Consider the following 16005-nt stretch of genomic DNA (forward strand, 5'->3'; position numbering starts at 1 on the left):
GTTAGGGACTGGAGCTGGTCCCTGATGGGACCTAGACACCCAGGAATGGCATCCATTTAGGCAGCCAGGAGGCCGAACCCCAACCACACCTGCTCAGCCGTCTACCTCTGGCCCTCCAGCACACGGCGTTGGAAGGCCATGGTTTGTTCCTGGGGTCTTGGGAGAGTGCCGGACTGTGGGTGCCTCCTGCTGGGTGCTTTGGGTAGTGGGTGGGGTCTCTTCGATGTAGCTGGGCTGCCCTGATCCTAGAGGTGAGTTGTGGATAAGGTCCATGATGTTTTGGAGGGTTTGGGTGTCGATGCTGGCGGTGTCCTCCTCATCATCAGTGAAGAGTGGCTGGGACTGCTCTGCAGGGGTGTTGACGGTGCCCCTGCAATGTGAAGGTGAGATGGTGTATTAGAATGAGTCCACATGTATGTAGCCGCATGGTACATGTTGTCATTCAGACAGCATGGCATTGTACATGGTGACAGTGTGTGGATCAGGGCCATAACCCAGAGTCATTGTGGGTGTGCACTGTGCTCTGCTTGATTGTGCATGTGTGCCATTGTAGCCCTCTCCACCCGTCCCCTCAGTACCTGGTGGTCACTCACCTTGTTGCGGTTGTGTTGTGTCCTGTCGAGCAGTGTCCGGTTCCCCGACCCGGCCAGTCTCCATACTGATGACTGTCAACACCAGCCCCTCCATGTCATCCAGCACGAACTGTGGCGCTGGGCCCCCACCTCCAGTCTGCATTGCTGCCTTCTGGTTGGCTGTGAGTTTCTCCTTGGTCTTTCGCTTGATGTCAATCCATCGCCTCTTGGCCTCGTCCATTGACCTCCTGTGCTCTCCGATGGCATTCACCTTGTCCACGATGTTCCTCCATATCCCATTTTTTGTTCCCAATGACACGGTGGAGGTGATGAACAGTTGTTGATGGTGTTCCATCACCTCCGTGACTAGGATCCTATTTTCCTGTGGACTGAACTTCGTCTTCCTCTTCTTCTTGTCCTTGCCCTTCCCTGTCCCCGAGGTCCCAGGCTGGTCGTCCGGGGTGCTTGTGGAGTTGCGCTTGTCCTCTGCGCCTGCTCCGGCTGCCTCCATGTAGCTTGGGTGTTGGTCAGTTTGTGTTTGGGTATTTTTCCTACTTTTATTTTGATTTTTCCTGCCTGCAATGTGTGTACTGCAGGCCTGGCGCTGCTTATCGCTGATTTCCTCATCACGCTTTGGCCCATCGCATGTTTTTTCATGTTGGGGTTTGTGTTTTTATCGCTGTCGAGGTGGTTTCAGCAGACTATCGCATACTACCGCCTTGTTGTCAATTCCACGTTGACACAGGGTTATTTTCCCACAATCGGCTGTGATGTGTAAAGGTGCGTTAGTTTTTTTTGGTGATGTTTAGCACACGTTCTTTTTTTTTTTTTTTGGTAATCCTCATATACCATTATTGGAAGTCTTGATGGGAAACTGGCCGCCTCTATACAGTTGGTCATCCTGGCCCGGCCCTAATTTCGTTGACCGCTAGAAAGATAGCAAGCCTGATCCCTCAAGTAGCCACTGCTTTCCCAGTTCAACTCCATTTCACACCGTGATTGGCGCCCGTGTTACTTTGAAGGCAAGGGAACCATCAGGGCCCCAGATAAATCATAGGAAAACCATTCATTTGTCTTGCCATGCCACTAAGGCCGCCCAGATCTTGTCAAAACTTGTGGGGTCGCATGCCATGTCAGATTTACTTGTAAAAATAATATGTCTTAAACAGCTTGAAAAGGTAGGGGAGATTGGATCTTTCCAGGCTCTACAGATTTCGCGCCTTGCCAAAAGCATAACATAAAAGATAAATCTCGTACGAGGTTCATTTACATTATAGTCCATGCACAGCCCAGAAAGAATGGTTCTTGTATTAAATTCCAGAGGTGCTTGAAGGACTTCTTCCAAAAATTCCCGAATCTTGATCCAGTACTCTCTTATTTCTAGGCAGTCCACGAACATATGGACATCGTCCGCGGCAGGATATCTACATCTTGGACAGTGATACTCCGAGTTAGAAAATTTAGCTAATTTTTTAGGGGTAATGTAAGCCCTATACATAGTGTACAGATGATTTCTTTTTAATGTAGCAGGCTTGACTACTGCCTGCAAGATAACAAAAGAATCAGACCACAGATCCTTAATATTTCCACTATTCGGGTTTAAGGCATAACCCCAAAGTTTTTGTATCTCTGGTTCGGTAACATTTTCAACGTCGAGCATAGCTGAATACCAATATGAGATTTGATTTTTCCACCTTCCACGCATAGATACTGAATCAAACTTCAGGATTGGATCATTAGAGTCCCATGTTCTAGTCGACCACCATCCGGATAGCTGGTAATATTTGAATCTGGTGAGTGTTCCCCCAGTCAGATTAGAAAGAGCCTCCCAGCTTAAAAGCTGTGCACCTTCCTGTAGATCACCCCAGCATTCCAATCCTGCCAACCTCAGGGGTCGGGACAGTTGGTCATCCAGACAGACAGGGGTCCCAGGGGAGTCCCAAATCGGGGCCTGTGTTGCGTAAAATGGGATATCAAGCCTTTTCCTGATGAATACCCACTTTTTTAGGGCTGCCCCCAGAATCTTAAGCCTCACTTTCTTAAAAAACTTAGAATCCCCAAATGTAAAAAGAAAGAAATCTTGTCCCTGCGGAATGTCTTGCAATAATGCTGAAAAAAGAATGCCTTGGGAGGATAAATCAATGTTACCGGCTAATAATCTGAAATGTTTAAAATGAAATGCATGGCAATACATGAATAAGTCTGGGAGAGCCAACCCTCCTGTTCCTAGGCTTCTCCTAAGCTTTTTCCATGATATCCGTGGAGATTTTGAGTTCCAAATAAAGGATCCTAGTTTCCCTTGTAGTTTTTTGATGGCTGGTGTGTGGAAGGATAGTGGGATAGAATTGAACAAGAACGTTATTTTTGGCAGAATGATCATCTTAATTAGATTGACTCTCCCTAAGATGTTTAAAGGGAGAGATGACCAACTCTGAAGTAGGGCAAAAACATCCTTAGAGACTCTATCCAGATTGATTTTTGGTATATCCTCAATCTTTTTGGTCAAATGTACCCCAGATATCTCATTCTAGTCTTTGACCCTAGAGTCTCTACTTCTTGGTTCCACTCCTAATTTCAGTCTTATCTTTATTGATCGTTTACCCTGAGATCTCGCCAAACCCTTCTGCCAAATCTATTAATCTTGGCAGTGCTACAGACGGGTTTGAAGTGTACATCAATAAATCGTCAGCGTATAACACACATTTTAATTCCAAATTAGAGATCATAAAGGCCTTAATTAATGGATCAGACCTAAGCAAACAAATGAAAGGGTTTAGCACATGTTCTTGTGAATATACCCCCAAGACTGATGTATTGGAAAGCAAAAACCAAGACATTTAATTGGGAATTACTTTACACTCACACTTGACACTTTTTGCCACAATGCACAGGGGTGATTATTGCACACATTCTGTAGCATATCTTGAGATGGACACATCTGTGTAAATCTGTATTTGTTCAACTGAAAATTACATTCTGTGAACATTTTTTTTTAATTATATTTTATTCATTAACGACTGTCCATAATCTATTCTAATTAAGTTGTCAGGAAAAAGCATATTCTGTTCCTATGAAAAAATTGAGAAATCAAAACATGACACTGTCCTCGATTCGAGTCGATTAATAGCTTTATTCTGCAAATTAATCGATTCGACTGTCCGAGTCAATTTTCAGCTACATTTTAAAGTAGATATTCTGGAATATGTCCCCTGATATGAGTCATCTCATTAATTGTTTAGACTATTCATTTGACCAGAGAAATCCTAACCAAAATGAACTACCATTGCTAAAACGATGTCATGAGAGTCCACGATAGTATATTTTGGGCTACAATATAGCCATAATAACTAATGAAATTACCTTCAGCTTTAGCACTGGATCAATCTTTCTTTTACAGATCTCAGTAATTAGATGTAACAAAAATCGACTTAAAAATGGATGCAGAGCAAAAGCATGTGCCAAAATACCCAGATTTCTTCTGTACATGAAACATTCAATGAAAGATTCAATGTTCTATTTGATCCACTGATTTTTTAATTAATTGTTTGGATCCTTTTTTGCAACTATTACTTAATAATTGAAAAAGATTTTGCAACGTGAGAGCTCAAAACAGTGTTAACAATTGGCTCTTTAGCAAAAAAACACATACATTTACAAGAAAATATGAATGGAGAGTTGCTTAGTTCTATTGGTGGCAAAAGTGAATAAAGAACAACATTATTTCATTTTTTGTTTCAATCTATTTATTAACATTTTCATTTTTCAGATAAACAGCATACATGGCATCATGTCGACAACAGTGTAACTGCATAAATCAGATGTCCATCACACAAGTCATCATTGAACGGATTTCGGAGTAAGTAATATTTGTGGGGTGTAGAACAGAGATTCAAGGTAGAGACAATATTTAGCAGTCCTACGTGCAGTGTGCCATACGGGCTTTGACTTTATGCTAATATAGTGGTAAAGATAAGCAAGACCACAATATATGCAAGATATTAGCATCAATGAGGTTGCATTGAGGACAGGCGGCGTCAGTGTGTAAAAAGTATTGGTTAACCTTTTGCGGGTTGAGGTAGGCTCTATGGAGGATATTATAATGAATGAGGCAGAAGCGGGCATTCCGCTGAATCCAGATAGGGCTCTCCAATTCTGAACTCCGCTCCCCATCCACGCATGGGTGGCCTAGGTCTGCCTCGCAGTGGCAGACTAAAGGGATGAGTGATGGTGCGGTGTGCATGCACATGGATCCGCCAGCCAATGTGTTAAATGTGTACCCGCACCCATGAAGTGTAGGTACTGAACAGTGAGATGCATGGGATTTTTCTGTTGCATAGCTTCCCATCTGTTCCCTAGCACTCCAGTCAGTGAGTTATAGGGAAGGAATTGGCTTGGAGGTAGGCCCTCGTCCTCTAATAGAGTCCCCAGCTGTATGAGAATGCCATCACGATATTGATCGCCAAGTGTATGTACCCCTACCTTATGCCAGGTGGATAATTCCAACAGTGAAGTAATTGGCCCTCTGCATGGCGCGCAAAACAATGGGAGCACAGGTGCATAGGTAAGGACAGATTTGGTGATCAAAAGGCAACGCTTGTAGCAGCAGTGAGCTACCTATAGAAGTGTAGGGCCGAGCATCTGGGACAAGGGCGTCTGTTTTGACCCGTGCCAGTAGGAGAGCGTAAAGAAGCTTAACCAGCTGAATGAATCGAAGTCTGAGGCCATAGCGCAGTGAAACCTCACGAAAGCAGACCACTCCAGGGAATCAAATGCTTTCTCGAGATCCAGCACCCTGCAGACCGACCATGGTCAAGGGCCAGGAGCATATTTCAGGATCCTGAAGAACCTACTTAAGTTAAGGGATGTATTATGGGCCGGAACAAATCTGTTTTGGTCGGGATGCTCCAGTTTTGGTACAGTGGCAGCAGACAATCAGCGAGTACTTTGACCAGGACCTTGCAATCAGTGTTTAAAAGTGCTAACAGCCTGTATGATCTCAGTGTAGTTGGGTTTCTATATGGTTTGGGGAGGGATACGAGTACTGCTTCATGCAACGTGATTGGTAAGCAAGAAGCCTGGAGTACGTCAACATAAGCTGTTAACAGGTGGGGGGCTAATAGTGGGGTGTAAGCATGTGTGTGAATGTCTCTCTTCCTTAATCTTGGACAAGAATGTTTTTCGTTGTAATCCAGGAGGCTGTGAAAATGCTGATGAAATTACTGATTGCTTATTGGTCTTTCCCTAAATGGCTTCTGGAATTCGGTAAAAGAGTGGGAAAAAAATCTAGATATCATTATCATATTGTACCCGACTAATGGATGCAACCCATTCCAAGTGCATTAACTTTTACAAATCCAATTTCATATAAATAACTTTAGCTAAACCAATGTATTTGTATCAATGTATCTAACTTACCTAACTGGTATTCGCCTCAACAGCCTTCTCTAATCGATGACACTATTACTGATCTTCCTGCATGTATTGCGAGTCCTGAAAACTCTGGGCCCAAATATGGGCTTAGCCTCCGAGGAGAATGGAGAAGTCACTGTTAAGTAGATGCCGGTTCTTATGCTCTTGGGTCAGTTATTGTTCAGTTGGGGTCCAAGAAATAGCTTCACAGTTGATCCTCATGGTCCCTTGTTTCAAATAATAAATTGAAGAGCAATGTTTTCTGAAGGGGAAACCAATTCTGCTTATTGTTTAATATTACTTTTTTCTGGCTTAGTGAGCATTTGATATTACCTCATTGCTTTGTTGTTATGCATTATCTATGTGCACATCCTGGATAGAGTTTTAATTGTCTATCTGGATCTCTGTTTCACACAAGTTGATGGGCTATCATATTGTTAAGATACAATTCTTTCCTGCTTTTTACTGGTGGTACCTTATTTGTGCCCGTTTCCTTTGTTGTCAATGGGTTATTTGTTGTCTTTATGACTTTAAAGACTTGAGAAAGGCACACTCCTTCTCATATAAGGAGTTACACCAGGCACTCCTTGCCTGCCAGTAGGATTGTGGTGTTGTGATATGCAGAATGTTATATGTAGAACATTAGCTTTGGTTCGTCTGTGCCTACAAGGTTATGTCTCTATGGGTTACAATAGTAAATTGCAAATAAAATTAAAAACAAACCCAAAAAACGATGTAATGGTTTGCGTGCTAGTTGTTTGCGTGATGGAGGACTTTTTCATTTGAGTAAATGTAAACGCGTACTAACTGTATGCGTTGTAATATTAGCGTTGTAAAATCATGCGTTGTAATGACATACAATCTTCCCTTCCCAGCTTCCAAAACACATTAGGTGTTTCTGTTCTTGCAACTGTTCTTTCTCGATGTGGCCCCCCTCCCCCGTCCCACCTGCCACAATTCCCAGGTCAACCATGCTGTGTGCACCTGCTCAAGCTATCAGACAGAAATAGGCTCAGTTGCTAAAAAAAACTCCGTACCTTATACCCACCCACACTCTCCGTTTAAATTTTTTAAAGTAAGGTTTATTAAGTATGAAAAAGGGCTCTCCGTTCTGTAAACGAATCTTGCTGAAAAGAAATACTCAGTTCATATAGCATTAGTTTTAAAACGTCGTTTACTTTGATTCAAATTTTTTTTATACAGGTTTCCTACTTGTGGATAACAGTAAAATAAAAGATTTTAAAAAATCCAACCTAAGTTCGGAGACAAATATTTGTAAGACTGCCTTTTTAACAAATCTGACCAGGGGATACTTTGCCAATATGACCTACAGCGATCATCAAACTGGCAGAAAATGCTAAAATCCAGGAATAATAAACCCAAGTATGAAAGAAAGCAATGTATTAAAGACCTCACCTTTATGCCACCATCTGACAACGAGATCATTTTGAACTGTAAAAATATGAACCACGACCTAAAGATCAAATTCAGAAACTCGATATATTGAAAAAATCCTAAATGTACCCTCCGACTCTTTTTAGGAGCAACACAGTCCAGATAAGTACAGGGCAGGGGAGAAATCAAGTAGGGTCTCATCTGTGACCAAGCACACCAAGCTGATTTGTATTCAATTTGTTGACTTCACTACTTTTCCTTTGTCCATCACTTCTAGAAGGAGGCCCTTTTTGATGAAGCACACCTCCAGATTCAATGCCCTATCCCACTCTTAACTGTGAAATGGCCCTCAGCTCTGCTGAGCAATACATTAAAAAAAAGAAAAATACGCTCTTGCAATGTGTGTTGTTTCCAACTGAATTACTAACTCATCACACTGACCAATCCTCAAAGAGATACAATGAGAAGGCAGCTGCTGCCCAGCTAGAAGACCACATTTCGAGCACTCTCTCCTAGACAACCAGACAGCAAGGACAGAGCAAGCCGCCCTTCTCATCACCAATAATAGTGAACATCGACTCTTGGTCTGACCTTCACCTCCTGGCTGTCTTCAATGTGGTCATCACACATGGGCGTTGATGACATACCATTCTCCTATCTATCCAACCAATACCAACAGGCCCAGATGGGCACCAACGCATCACAGCGTCTACTAAGATGAGTGAAGTATTCCAGAGATCCATCTTCTCGCCCATGATCTTCAATCTATGCAGAGCAACTCGAGTCCTCATGCTAATCATAGAAAAATGATTCACCAATATCCCCACTGCAAGACCCTGAGCAGTCAGTTGTCACTGGAAAATATCCTGTGTGTGTGCTGTTTATCACATGTGTGCAAGGGCCTTCAATACTACTGTACTCAAATTTTACAACTAATGAGAATGTAAGAAGACATTTTCAGTATTAGGTATGAACACTGATGTCTTACTCTAGAAAGTCTTACTCTAGGAAGTATTATTCTAGGAGGTGCAGTCAGTGCTATAAACTTAATGAATATAGCTTTTATTAACAGGAGGGTAAAAGGGTATCTTATTAGAAATACAGTACACACAAAGAAAGAAGGTGATAGCACCTTCAGAGGCTATGATATGCCACTGAACATTATCACTGCTCTCAAGTGTACTACATTTTCTATCATATTGGTGCTATTCCTATGAATATTTGTTTACTTCTATGGCGCTGTGATAAAGTCAACTCAGTGATCTTCAGAACGGTTCAGGTCACTGGCTATTGCAATTTTTTTTATTCTTGTGTGGGATTCATTAATGCGCAAAGGATACAGACATGTGGATTCTAGTCCCAAAATCTGTACTGGACCTATCTTTGGTATAACAAAGGACAACTCAGTGAGCTAAAGCCTTATCTGCTCAGCCTTCAGCCTCCAGGAAAAATAAAAGGTGTTCCGCAAAAGGTTCCTATGCTCAAAAACCCCAGCATCCAAACAATGACTCCCCAATGAAGTCACTGGACAATGCTCTGAAGATTTGGTGAGTAAGTCAATGGTGACCACCGGGGTCTTGTTATCAGTATATGATATAGTTCAGTTGGACAGATGTAGTGAGCCAGAACTTACTAAGAAGTCCAAACAAACCCCAAAATCTATCAGTTCAAGCTTTTCTGCTGTCAAGGACACCCAACGAGGACCAGTGCTTTATCAGTTGAGATGCATTTTTATAAACTGATGTGCAAGCCTTCTCGGTGTGTAGTTGGTCTACCCAGTACCGTTCACGGGGTTAAACTCCTATGGTGGCCAACACACGAAGTGACAGTCCATCAGAAGGTTTTAAAAACGTGGGCCACTGGCAGTGAAAAACATGTGCCTTCATGAATTAGCATGAGACAGGTTTCGTGGCAGGAGCTAGAATCCAGTAGTAACCAAGACTGGTCCTCAATAAATTAAACAGAAGTGCAAAGCATTCTAACATTTTATATTCAAAGATCAGGCACAATATATAAATATTTTCCAATATTTCTCTTCTCCCTCCAACCCACCACATCAAAGCTAGTTTCTTGGTTACATACTGAGCAAGTAAACATGTCTTTTGCTCCCCCTTCATGCCAATCGCACTTTTTACCAGGACCAAGGTGCCTTTCCCACTTTTAACAACTCCCAGACCTTCACACAACTAACACCATCCTCTTTTAATATTTCAAACCTTTCCATTCCCCAAATGCCACAGTATTTTCTTTCACATCCACTACTTGCATGAGTTTGGAAAATGTGGTCATACTTTTCTGCATCCATCCAGTCTGATTAATTGCTACCTGATCTATTTGTCCACTCTCACAATTCTTTTACTATCTCCTTTATATTTCTTTTGGAAAGCTCTTCTAACATAACCCACCCTCTTCTAGTAAGCAGCCTTCACTGCTGTCCTAGCGATTCATACCAGCAACTCTCTCTTATCATTACAAATGCAGCCCGTCCTGTGCGAACATGAGGAGTCATCTAATCAAGGAATAGCCTCTTCCCAAAAGACCCTTCCACTCCAAGCTACGCACCATAACAACCTGGGAGTGTTATTTTACTACCATATTCAACCCCTGTAAAACTCGATCGCTCTAACCAGCCTTATTAAATCTCATTGAAAAATTCGGGAGTATCACCATCAGTCAAGATCTGACATTGACAATGTGATATTCTCAACATACTTACTCTGCTTATTTAAGCAATGCAATGGTATAGTTGGGAAATAAATTCCTCACCCAAAATGAACAGAAACATCCATTTATAACGTACTCCAAGGCCAGTAAGGAATCTTAAGAAGCTTCACATGCACAGCCCCTTCCCTTGTGGCTCGTCACTGACAGCACTAACCATGCGCTGTCTCCCTAAGGCTGGCCACCAAAAATCTCCCCTAAATGCTTCTCTTCTTCACTCTTATCCCCACATGGTCCTCATTGGCACGTTCACCCTATGACCCTCATGCCCCCATCATGGCCAACAAATCCAACAATCCCCTTTTCACTGTCAGATCATCAGCCATATTTATGTTGATTCCGCAAGTGTTGGTATTCTGACACCCCTTGAAGATAGCACCTCACATTGCACAGATCAGGGTACTCCTCTGATTTTACCACTCAATGTTCTTCAGGCAAAGACCCATGTGAAATCATGTGAATACTGCTTCCCTTATTCTTCACCAAGCTCCTCTGCTTTCTCCTTAACCAGCAATAGTGGTCATGACAGAATGTTAGCAGTGATGTTCTTGGTCCAGGAACATATCCCATCTTGTAAGAGAACTTCTGATATCAATATTTTGCCATTTTGCCGTGCAGAAAGGCATGCCTCCAGCACCCTTTTTGCTGAATAGGCGAGTCAGAAATGTATGGTAGATCTAAAGTGTAAACTCCGACACCCAACCCCAAATACACTATAAAATGATGTCCATCCCAAAAGCAAACCAGGGTCTCCTCTATAACTGAGTAACCACTAACAGTCTGCTTGTTATTGACAACCTCAACTGGTGGATTAAGCTCTTTATTTGGCAATTGTTTCACTGCTTTCCCTTTCCTTCTTGGTGGAAGGGTTGTTTCAAACACATTTAGAGTAGTACTATCAATTGACATTCTCTTTTTTTTTTTTTATAAATCTTTTTATTATTTTAAAGCAAAAAAAAAAAAAGAAAAATAAACAGACGTATCCGGTGGTATATATACATACAATGATAATAGGGTGAATCGGTACAGTAACAGGATAGACGTAAAGCAACAGAGAATTTTCGAGGGGCCCGCGTTATTATGTACAAAATAAGATTGCATCAGTATAATCAATAAACAGTTTAGATGCGGATCCTCAAAACCCATCCACCCATTAAATCAAAGCAACAGGAAAGTCATGACAACCAGATACTAGAAGTTAAGGGTCAAAGTCAGGATATTTAGCTGAATATTACGAATAAAGGAAAGGCTAAGAAAAAAAAATTGAGAAAAAAGGGAAAAAACCATATGGGCGATAACAAAAAGAAAACAATAAACCCATCCCCCCACCCTGCACCCCTGCAAACGGCTATCGCCTAACCCCCAGTAGCAGCGTGCCTGTCGCCCCAACTAACTAAGTTCTAAAAGAAGAGCACTACAAAAGTAGAGAAGTGGAGGAGGGCAGATTCGTACGGGCTCCCGGTCACCCCTCCCCCCGCCAGAACCAAGAATCCCCAGGTTGAAGTCCAGAAATCTATCGGTCCACAAATATTTATCGCTATCAGGGAAACTTCACACACCGCCCAGCCTTCCGAAAGCATAAGTTTAGCAGATCCCGTGTCCAACAATACTTGAGGTCAAACCCAGTCTTTCAATATCATCCTTGTTCCTTCCGATCAAACGTGTGAGCCTCCTCCGAACAAACCCCTTCTTCAACAGGACAGTCCGAGTACAAAGAAACTGTAATAACAGTCAGAGTGGGACACAGCAGAAAAACGGAAGGGCCATGAACACCGTCAGGTCCAAAGACTCCCCTCTTCGTTATGAACTCCCAGCGTTGATTCGTCCGCCATCTTAGCGGCGCCGATGTAGAGGGGAGTGACGCAGTTTCAGTCCGATTACAATACTCATCAAAAGTCTCTGGAGGGGGAACATCAATTAGTCCTTCCCTAGTCGGCAACAATCGTAGGCTTAACAATCCATGTGTGGCATCGAACTTGTTCTCAATGCCCAAAACACTGGTCAAAGGCATCGACATCTCCCATAGTACAGGGTCTGCTTTCTCCATCAAAGTGGCCATCTTGGGTATCTCGGTCTGTCCCGTTTCTTGTGGTGGAGTAAGGTCCGGTACAATTCGTACAATCTCAGACAAGCGCGCAGCCAGTGTCTGAATGCGGCCTTCGACGTACACATGCATCGACTCTATGGCTGCCAACACAGTTCGTAGTGACGGGTCACTCTCGGTCCGTGTCACCGCTCTTCGCTCGGTGTCAGTCATGATGGCTTCCCCCAGCGAGCTCGATCTCTCAGAGGAGGACAGGCGAATAGGGAACAGACGACTGCAGAGGGGGCTTTATCAGTTGTTTCAATAATATCTTGGGTCTGCCACCGCAGGCGGAGAACCCAACCCAGCGAACACCAGGGGGCCCGTTACCGGGTCACCGGGCAGGACCCCCGTCCACAGCTGCAATCGTAGGTCGTCACTCCTCCTTCGACTTTCACCAAGGCAGCCAAACGTCATCCACATCAGTCCGAAAAATAAAAAATGTCACCCCGGTAGACCGGACCCAATCACACCACCACAGCCGATGTTGTTAAACTGTAACCCGGATGGGCCAGTACTTGAGACCCCGGCTTCCAAGCAGATCTAGGCCGCAAACTTCCACTCGACATATCTTCGTCTGTCGGACAGGTAGAAATCTCGGGATAGCACCGTTAGTGTCACGGCAGGTTCATACACACGGTGGCTGGGCGCAAGAACAGGATAAATGACAGGATTTTCAGGCGGGAGTCGGAGGTCGGCGGAGCCGGGAGCCTACGCGGCTATCTTGGTTGCTAGCGTCTCAATTGACATTCTCAGCAGGTTCTTAGAAGAGAAAGGACATGATGTTCCGCAGACTGGGCAAAAAGCCATACCCTTATTACTGAATGCGGATGCTGCAGTACTTATGGCATGCAGCCCAATTGGATTACTGAACCTGATTAAACATTTTGTGGAATATATGGCCGAGATAGATTTAAGAGTTAATCTGTCCAAAAGATTTATTATGAAATGTGGTTGTAAGGCTGATAAATGTTATCAATTTAGGATAGGAAACACTAAGCTTGCAATATCTCCTACCTTCTCTCACTTAGGTTTACTGTTTGATGCCCATGGCTCATGGAAACAGCTTGTTACATCCAGAACCTTGTTGATGAAAATATCTATTGCAGGGCTCAATAGATTTGTGGCCAGATTGGTGGGGGGAGGCCACACGAAGAACTGTGCACTATCTATAAAGCAAAGTGAATCTCAATCACACAATATGTGACTGATGTATGAGAATATGTAGAGTTAGAGAAGTTACAACTCATAAAAAATGCATGCTTAAGGAAGTACCTTGCAGTTCTAAATAGTGTATCTATCTCTGTTTGCCATTAAGAGTTGGGACCCCTTTCTTAGAAGATCTTATCATGGGGTGAGGCCAAACCCGGGAGCTTCGTGTCCCCAAGAGCCTTATAGCCTATTTTAAGCCTTTCTCAGCGTCCCCAACCGCGTCTCAGCTAGCTCTTTGCAGCGGACAGAGGCTAGAGCTTCGATTTTCTGGTGATTGGGGCAGTCGGGCAGCCGGTGCAGTGAAAATCACGCACATCACCACCTCTCAGCACCTGAGCTTGAGAGGGGGCAAATGCAAAAAGAACAGATGATGGACGGAATGCTGAACAAATCAAACATTCACCCACAGTCACAGATCTAGGTTAATTTCACCGTGTTTTTGCTCGCCACACCATTCCAGTTTAGACCAAGTCATATGAAAATCAGTCTTGTCCCTGCTTCCCGTGGGAAAAGTCCAGCCCGAACTGCCAGGCCAGGTCCTTCCTGGACCAGAAACAAACATCCTGGGACCGGTGTCAGAGTATCACCCCTCATCAGACAGGCTAGATTTAATCAGGTGGCATAGCGAGCATGATACCCATGTCTGGGCGTACCCTTCTCACTTGGTGACAAATGCAAAAAGAACAAATGATGGACAAATCAAACATTCACCCCCAGTCACAGATCTGGGTTAATTTATAAATGTGTGCTCACCATGCCATTCCAGTTTAGACCCAGCCATATGCAAATCAGTCTTGACCCTGCTCCCCAATGGAACAGCCCGGCCCGACCTGCTAGGACAGGTCCTTCCTGGACCAGAAACAAGTATCCTGGGACCGGTTTTGGGGTTTCACCCCCCATCAGCCTGGCTAGCTTAAATCTGGAGGCTACACGAGGACAAGACCCACTTAGGGTGAGAAATGCAAAAAGAACAGATGATGGACGGAATGCAAAACAAATCAAACATTCACCCTCAGTCACAGATCTGGGTTAATTGAGAGGTGGGCCATGGCTGGCTATCGGTGGCTTGCGTGGGACACCTAGGGAAGGCAGCCCGCGAAACACAACACAAGGGGGACATAAGAAATATGGTAGGTCTCCCACCGGTCATTGGGCGTTTTAAGTGTAATAACTGTGGGGTATGTCCGCATACGACCAATTCAAAATGTGTGATGTTGAACAATATGAAGCCCTTTCAGAACAGCTTCTCAAATTGTAATACGAAAAATGTCGTTTATTGCCTTTTATGCCCTTGTGATAAAGTGTGGGACAGACAACACAAGCGGTGAAAATGAGGATAATGCAACACCAATGCAGAATTCGTTGTAACACACAGGGGGCTCCCTTGGTTCAACATTTCAATGAGCAGAGTCACAGTAAAAATGACATTAGGTGGTCAGTGCTTCTGGTGATCAAATCTCAAAACAAGGTGACTTTACAAACAACCCTGAATAGATTGGAGGCTTGTATGATACAAAAGTATCATACCGCAACTCTTGGTTTAAATGATCGTGATGAGATATGGGCACTCATCTGAATTCTATGGTTTCAGTCTGTGATCTCTCGGGATACAACAGAATGTAGTGTTCACTGTTTAATGTACTACATATTTGCATTTAGTACTGTATAGAGCTAAGCAATTTGTGTATGTTGCTTTCCCATGTATTTCTTGTATATATCTTTTTTGTATTGATGTGTACATTTGTATGATAAGGAATATTTATTCATAAGTCTGGAATATACACATTCAAGGAGATTTCGTTATAGATTGGAAGTCTATTTCTGTGCTGCCATGGGTCCCAACTTGTTGACGCCACTTGCTGCGGTGAATTTGTAATTTTTTATCATTATAATTTTTATTTTCAGTGGATGTTTACCCCGTAGATTTGTAGGGGTGTAGATGTATTGGTTTGAAGACGGCCATATAGATCTCTGTTCGATATATGTATATATATATATATATATATATATATGTACTTCAAAGTATTTGAGTATAGAGGCCCTTTTTTATTTTTACTTTTTGGTATTTTTAATGAGTATCCTCCTTGTGGTTTATTTACTTATTATTTTTTGGGTTTTTATATTTAAATGATCCTGATTTGTTTCTTGCCTTGGTTTTGCTGTTAACATTGGTTTTGCGGCCATGGGTCGTCTAGTGGGCAAGATAAGGATCTCATAGTCTGTTTTTCATTACACTAACTCAGGCCGATCACGTGTGGTGCCAGGGGCCGATCACGTGGCTCACTGACTCTGTATACTTTAATGGCGCCCGTTTGAAATTCCGGCGCGCGTCTGGATGGAGTCATGTGCGAGTGCCTTATCCATGCTTAATTCATGTAGGAATACAGGTATGCAGTTACACAATGTATTGATTTAGTGCTGGTAGTGGCCTCAAATATGGAGTGCGTCGGATGCCAGATCTGAACTTAAGCATCTGTTGTTGTTGTTTTTGGCAGAGTCTGTATATTGTTTCAAAGGAAAGAGACGTTGGTTGACCTCTCCGGTGGGGCGCCCATGGACTGAGAATTCTTCTCCGACTTCGACTCCTGGTGGCCCATGGCGCTGGGCACCGCA

Source organism: Lissotriton helveticus, chromosome 5_1 (genome assembly GCF_964261635.1).
Source record: "Lissotriton helveticus chromosome 5_1, aLisHel1.1, whole genome shotgun sequence".
NCBI lineage: Eukaryota > Metazoa > Chordata > Amphibia > Caudata > Salamandridae > Lissotriton > Lissotriton helveticus.